This window comes from Gossypium hirsutum, chromosome A13 (genome assembly GCF_007990345.1).
Source record: "Gossypium hirsutum isolate 1008001.06 chromosome A13, Gossypium_hirsutum_v2.1, whole genome shotgun sequence".
In the NCBI taxonomy this organism is placed as follows: Eukaryota; Viridiplantae; Streptophyta; class Magnoliopsida; order Malvales; family Malvaceae; genus Gossypium; species Gossypium hirsutum.
In genome coordinates this window covers 77,071,481-77,079,237 of record NC_053436.1, presented here as the reverse complement: position 1 = coordinate 77,079,237, position 7,757 = coordinate 77,071,481, and positions in this window count along the sequence as shown.

The window sequence follows — 7,757 nt, the reverse complement described above, 5'->3', positions numbered from 1 at the left end:
TCCGTTGCCGAAACAAGGTTTCAGGGCATTAATAGGATTTACATATCATTTAACAAAAATTTCAATTAAATACTTACCAATTCAATGCATCATATAAATAAATATATTACCGTTCAATCAATAGCTTGGCACTTGTCTAAGTATCAAACAACAACATTGTTAATATACTTGTACATATTTCATATAATTTCAACATTGATATACCTATTTTCTCGACATATCATACTTGAGTTTAATAATAGTCTCAACTTACATAATTTTCTTATATCACATATCAAAGATAATCATATATATACATGTCACGAAACATATTATTCTCTTACCATTTCTTCATAAGCATATATCATTCATTTCGTTATATCAATATTTCATGCACCACCACTTCCTTATTTCTTATGTATATTTATTTCAGTAATAGTTCATATTAAACTTAATATAAATTAAATTTCATGTACCCATACTTATTTCATTTATCTATCTTCTTAATTATTTCATACAACTATTTTGTACATATATATTTCTATATAACCAATTCTTGTAAACATTTCACACAACCATTTTGTATAACCAATTCATATAACCATTTGTCATCTAGTATATATTACCTGAATATTAGTTGTTCAACAGATGTCTTGGCGTCTCTCATCCACGACCTTATTTATCTTCGACATGATGCCATAGTGTCTTTTAACTATGGTCTTACTCATTTTTTGTCATGTTGCCATGGTATCTTTCAACCATGGTCTTATTCATTTCCCCGTCATGTTGCCATGGTGTCTTTCAACCATGGTCTTACTCATTTCATATCATGTTGCCATGGTATATTTCAACCATGGTCTTACACACTTCATATCATGTTGCCATGGTATCTTTCAACCATGGTCTTACATATTTCATATCATGTTGCCATGGTATCTTTCTGTAGCACCCCGAATTTGGGCCTAGAAGTATTGGGCCTTGAGTGTGGGTCCGTAAGGAGGTTGTTTATAGGTATTTAATTGTGCAATGAAATGACACAATTAAATGTCTGCTTTGGTGGTTAATGGCCCTGAGAAGTGTTAAAGAAATCTTGGGTTCAAACTTGGGCTTTAGCAAAAATTTTGGTATTAAGAGAAAAAAAAACCTAGATGCTTGGATAAGGGCTTTTAAATTATTGTGTTAAATAAATGACACAAGGAAGCTTGTAGTCTAATGGTTGTGGCGTCATTAAGGTTGTATGGGAGCCTGGGTTCAAGCCTTGGCTCTTGCAATTTATTTTGGTTTTTTTTAAGGGAACCTGGACTTTGGCCTTTAGACCTTATAATTAATTAGGGATAAAATATGACACTAAAAGCCTTGTGGCTTAGTGGCAAGTAGCGTGTGGAGCATCTGAGGGGAGGCATGGATTCGAATCCCATGGCAAGCAAGGAGCATTTATTTTGAAAACAGAGGGCTGCAAGAGTTGGTGTTGAATTTAAACTCTGATGTTGGAGGGATCCCACATCGGGAAGCTAACATAAGAGTGGATGCGAAGCTGGCTTTAAATAGAGAGAACCATGAGGAGAGTAAAGGTACCTTTCTTGGCTAATCCCTTTCGCTTTATGGCGTGCTCGTTTGGGTTGGGCGTCAGCTAAGAGTGCTCGGAGTGTGGATTAACTCCAGTCGCCAATCAGGAGTGTATTTCTCGCTACTCTAGCTATAGGATGGCTACTTTCGGCCGCGATGGGCCGAAAGGGGTCATGTGGGCCTACGGGCCCAATTGGATAAGTTGTTTGATTGTGTAGTAAATATTGGACTAGGCTAGGTGAATCTCATATTTGTGGCTAGATTTGGGCTAAAAGGGCCACACAAGCGTGTGGGCCCATTTGGGTCGAGAATAGGCTTTAGGCCCATTCGTATTGTTATCCCTGTTTAGAATACTTTAGTTTACCAAATACTGAAATGCCCTTAAATTGTAAAATTACCAAAGTACCCTCGATTTACAGAATTACCGTTTTACCCTCGATTTATAAAATTACCATTTTACCCTCGATTTATAGAATTACAATTTTACCCTCGATTTATAGAATTACCGTTTTACCCTCGATTTATAGAATTACCATTTTACCCTCGATTTATAGAATTACCAAAGTACCCTCGATTTATAGAATTACCAAAGTACCCTCGATTTATAAAATTATCGTTTTACCCTCGATTTACAAAATTACCATTTTACCCTTAGTTTACAAAATTACCGTTTTACCCTCGATTGTGAAATTACTGAAATACCCCTGTAGGATAGAATTACCAAAATACCACTAGTTTGAGAAATTACCGAAATACCCTCAATTTGTAAAATTACCAAAATACCTCTGATTTACAAAATTACAGAAATACCCTTGACTTTTTTAAAAATTATAGGAATACCATTGGTTTACAAATTACTAAAATACCTTTGGTTTGTAGATTTACTAAAACACCCTTGTAGGATGAAATAACTAAAATACCCCTAATAGGTAAAAAGACCGTAAAGCCCCTATAGGGTAAAGTGACCGTAATACCCTTGTATGGCAAAATGATGTATACGCCATTATGTTCCGTATGACTGATGTGCTTAGGATTTACATATATTGATATTGGAATAGTTAAGTTTGAGTGACAGGTGGTGGTTATCCTAGGTGATTGATTATGGAAACGTTTCAACTTCAATCCATAACAGGTGTGTACTAACCCTCGTAATAGCTTAGATTAATATTTGCTGAGAAGCTGAAATGCTAAAATACCGGTATTTCGGGAACTTGTAATGTTGCGTTTGGGTATAGATGCGATAAATACGATAAGATCGGTGTTTGGATCGATGGAACAAGTAAGAACTCAATTTTGTGCACAATGGTAAGTTGGGCCTCAATGGGCTGGAATTGGGCCCAATGGGCTTTTGGGCCCATTTGGGTAAAATTGATAAAAAATGGAATTTGGAAAAGTTGCACGTTAACACGGTTAGTATTGTTGTAAAATTTGGGTTAAGTAGGCTAAATCAGCATTCGTAGGGCCCATTAGGGGTTTTGGGCCAAAAGCCCGAATTTGATAAAGTGGGTTAAATATCATTGTTTAAACACTTAGAAATATTGAAAATTATAATGAACATGGAAAACCCTGATATTTGGTAAAATTACGAAAATACCCTTATAATATGAAAAATGACTGTTTTGCCCTTGTGGGCAAGTGACTGACTTGGACTGTGTGGTTGACGGATTTGATTGTGAATATATATTGGTGATATGAGTGTCTTGACTGTGATTGTTTGATTCAAATATGGGCAAGACATTCTGCGTACATGACATATTGCATGGGATATGGGTTATATTGATGGAGGAAGTGCTAAAAGGGCTCTGCCCCAGTTTACCGAAAAGGGCTCTGCCCCAGTTTAACAGAAAGGGTTTGCCCCAATTATTAAAAGAGGCTAGGCCTCTAGTTATATGATAAAGCAGCTATGCTGCCAGTGGACAGTTTGGTTGGGTGGGTTGAGTTATTCCCCACATGGAGAGCTTGGTTGGTACGGATGGAGAGTAGCGGATGGTGGGTCAAGTAGTCTCCCCAAATGGGCTTGCATACATTCATTGGTATTTCATGTGATATTGAAATGGGCTTGCATACATTCATTGGTATTTCATGTGATATTGAAATGGGCTTGCATACATCCATTGACATTACATGTGATATTGAAATGGGCCTAAGGGCCATACCGTTTACAGTAAAGGCTTCGGCCCAGTGATATGATTTATGAAAAGGCTTCGGCCCAGTGATATGATTTATGAAAAGGCTTCGGCCCAGTAACCGTTAAACGAAAGGCTTCGGCCTAGTATATGTCAAGACTAAATAGGGCTTTGGCCCAGATTGCACTGATACTGTGTTTTCACTGTTTGTTTGTTATTGGGATTACACACTGAGTTTTCGTAAACTTACCCCGTTTCTAACTATGCAGGTAATCCCTAAGCTTAGATGGTTTGGAGCTACGAGGGACTCGGAGATGGCCACACTACTATTTCTGTTTCTTTTAATTGCAATAAGTAGCCGATTTATTTCTTTATAAGTTTTATCTTATTAATATTATTATTTGGTTTTGGGTTGTAATAAGGCCATTTTAATTATTTTTCTGGGATTATTTTATTTTATACCCTATATTTTTCTGATAACAATATGAGTTAGATCTAGGGCGCGTTTCCAAAATGATAATTGTTTTCAAAATAATGCAACGATACAATTAATCTGTTTATCAAAAATATCTACTTAAATGAATTCCAACTCGTTTTTCTCAAAACCTAACCTAGCACCAAAGTGTGGCAATAGTTGTGGGAATGTCTAGGATTGGATCCAATCAAGAACTTGGTACTTAAGCAGCCTTCATGGCTCACCTCCTCTGTTTCGGATACCTACCTGGTGCACAACTTCCATTCACTTTATTAACTTAGCAAAGACTATCTTTTAAAACACTAAGAAGGACGTTGAAAGAGGCATGGGTTTTTTTAAAAACTTCAATGTGACACGTCGGATCCAGCCATAACGTCTGGGCCGGGTTTGGGGTGTTACACTTTCAACCATGGTCTTACACATTTCATTTCAGAAAACACAATCCCGCGAACCTCATCTTTACAGCGGGATTACCAGTCTAGGCTAAATCCCCTGTAATATAAACTTATAGAGTATTTTCGGGATTACCAGTCCAGGCTAAGTCCCCTGCAACGACAATTACTCTAATGAGCTTGGATTTGAATTACCAGTCCAGGCTAAATTCAGACCCTAATTTGGATTACCCTTCCGGGCTAAATACATTTTTTACATATTCTTCGAGAGAGCTATAGTAGAATAGGATCACCCGTCCGAGCTAGATCCTTTTTACCGTTAATTCCTTTTCAGAGATCCATCGAATTTTCCTTTCATTCAACCGGGATTTATTCCCCTTTTTATCAAATATATCAATATTTCATCAATTTTCATACAATGGACATTCAATCGTATTCACATCAATAACATACATTTCAAGCATTTAAGAATATAATTCAAGTTACACGAACTTACCTGGCGAAATTTCAGAGATATCAAGATTCAGGGGCATTTTGGTAAATTTTTTATTTTCCCCAATTTCACCCAATCTTGATCCAAATTAATAATTTCACTCAATATATTAATTTAATCAATAAAACAACTCATTTCCTTTATTTTGGTCATTTTTTAAATTTTTACTAAATTTCCCATACAGTTCTTCTTTTATTCAATTTAGTCCTTGAGTCTAAAACATACTAGTTATCCATTTTAAATGTAAACCTATTAAGGGTGGCAACAAACAGCAGTATGTATGTTACCTGGATGAAATACTTCTCTCAATTTTTCATCCCTTTTGCTTCTGTTCGTTTGGTTGCAATTCCCAAGTCCTTGAATCTCAAACTTACTGCATACTTCATCCGAAATTATTACTTTGTTTCTCTAGCTTCAACAAGAGCTTCATATTTCATCTGGAATTATTACTTTGGTCTTCTAGCTTCAACAAGAGCTTCATATTTCATTCGGATAACTTGGTTCTGTTTTTCTTCCTGTGTGAAAAACCCAACAAAACCCTTGTTAGCTGTAAATTCATATATTTATTTCCCTCCTCCTCCTCTCCATTCCACATCCTTAATTTATATAACATGCTACAAGTAACGTTATCAATAATTTCACTATTTACTTATATGTATATTCAAAACTTTCCATTTGTGTCATAGTCACTAAATTATTTATATCTTGAGCTACAGAACTCGAAATTAAGATCTGCTAATTTTTCATGAAACTAGACTCATATATCTTCATACCATAAAATTTTCAGAATTTCAATAAGTACAGTTTATTCTTTAAAGTTACCCCTGTTCTGTTGCCTGACAGTTTCAACCCTTCTTCACTAAAAGTTAATTATCTCCTCATAAAGGATTCAAATGATGTTTCCATTTATTTCTTTTGAAAATAGACTCATTCAGCATCCTAAGCATATAAATTTAAGCTCCTAATTATTTTTCTTCAATGTTTGATGATTTTCCAAATTTAGAATAGGGGAACCCAAAATCATTCTGACCTTATCTAACTAAATTTGTTATATCTCACCATTTACAATTTCATTGCTTACACTGTTTCTTCTTTGAAAAACTAGATTCAAATTTAATTTCATATTTTATTCAACTTGTAATTCAATTTCTACAATTTTTGGTGATTTTTCAAAGTTGGAGCACTGTTGCTGTTCAAAACTGTTTTAGTGCAAGATATTAATTACCATGTTTATAACACCCTTATTTTCTTTCTCTACACTATTTCTCATCATTTTCTTTTGTTTTCTTTTCACTAACATATCAAGAACATAGGACCATATATATGTAAGGAAACTCTACATTAACATCAATCCCATGCTTTTTCAATAATATCAAACTTAAAAATATATTGAAATCATGATGTTCTTACCTTGTTCTATAGATTTCAATCTTCATCTTGATTTTCTCTCTCCTTTAGCTTCCATTTCTTGAATTCAACTTGATATTCTAACTTCCCATAGTCTTCTTAAAATTTTTCTCTCTTGGTAGCTATGGAAATTCTTTTGATTTTTGGGTGAAAATGGTGAATTTTTGGTAGAAGGACCAAATTGTAAAGAAAGCAAAACTTTCTTTCTTTCTCTCTTTCTCTCACGTTAGTGCATGGGAAAGATGATGATAATTCTTCATCTTTCTTTCCCTTTTATACTAAATAAATAATAATAAAATAATATAATAAAATAATAAAATATCTCATTAAAATAATATTTATCTAATTAAATAATTATAAAATATCATCAACATCATCATTACTTTCTAGATTTCTCTCTCTTCCAATTGATCGTTTTGCCCTTTACTATCTTTTAAAATTCCATCCTTGAGCCATTATTTAATTTGGTAAAATTACAATTTAGTCCCTCATAGTTCTTCACCTATTCAATTTGTTCCTAATTCATCCATTTTTCTTAGTTTCTAGACCATTCCACCCTTAAAATATTTACACTATTGGTCCTTCAAATTTTTCATATTTACACTTTAGCCTCTCAAATTTTGAGTATTTACTCTAGTGCAACAAAACTTTTCTCACTTTTACAATTTAGTCCTTTCTTGAATTAATATATCATAATATACTTCCCAATATTGACATAACTCAAAATTTCCCTTTTTGTCACTTTATTTCCTTATTTTACTATATCAAGGATAGTATCTTACTGTAAAAATTTTTGGGGTATTACAGATACCTATGTGATTGTTTTGGGAAATTTTTCTATGTGTTCTTAGACTTTGGACCATAACACCATAACTATAACAATGGGAAAATGGGGAACAACCTCAACTCCTCAAGCAGGGAGATACATGCATACATTAAGTTATGAGCCAAATGTTTGGGTGCTTAATCTCCTTGATTCCAAATATTTATGTCAAAAGTATCCTATGAACTCACAAGAAAATTTGTGCCAAATTTGATTAACAAGTTAAAGGGTGTAGAGGAGAAACCAAGACTGGGGGCTTGGGGTCATTAAACTTGCCAGTATAGAGCATAAATTTGAAAACAAAAATAAATAAATGAGTTAAAGATAAAAAATGGTAAATTAAATAGGTAAAAGTAAGCATGTTTACTTTTATGTAATTACTAATATTTAGTTAAAAAGTTGAAAAAAAAACAAATAAAAAAAGAAACCTTCAAGAAGGCAAGTAAAATAGGAAAGGTTTAAGCCTTTTATCAACCTTCTTAAGCCACCCCCGAAA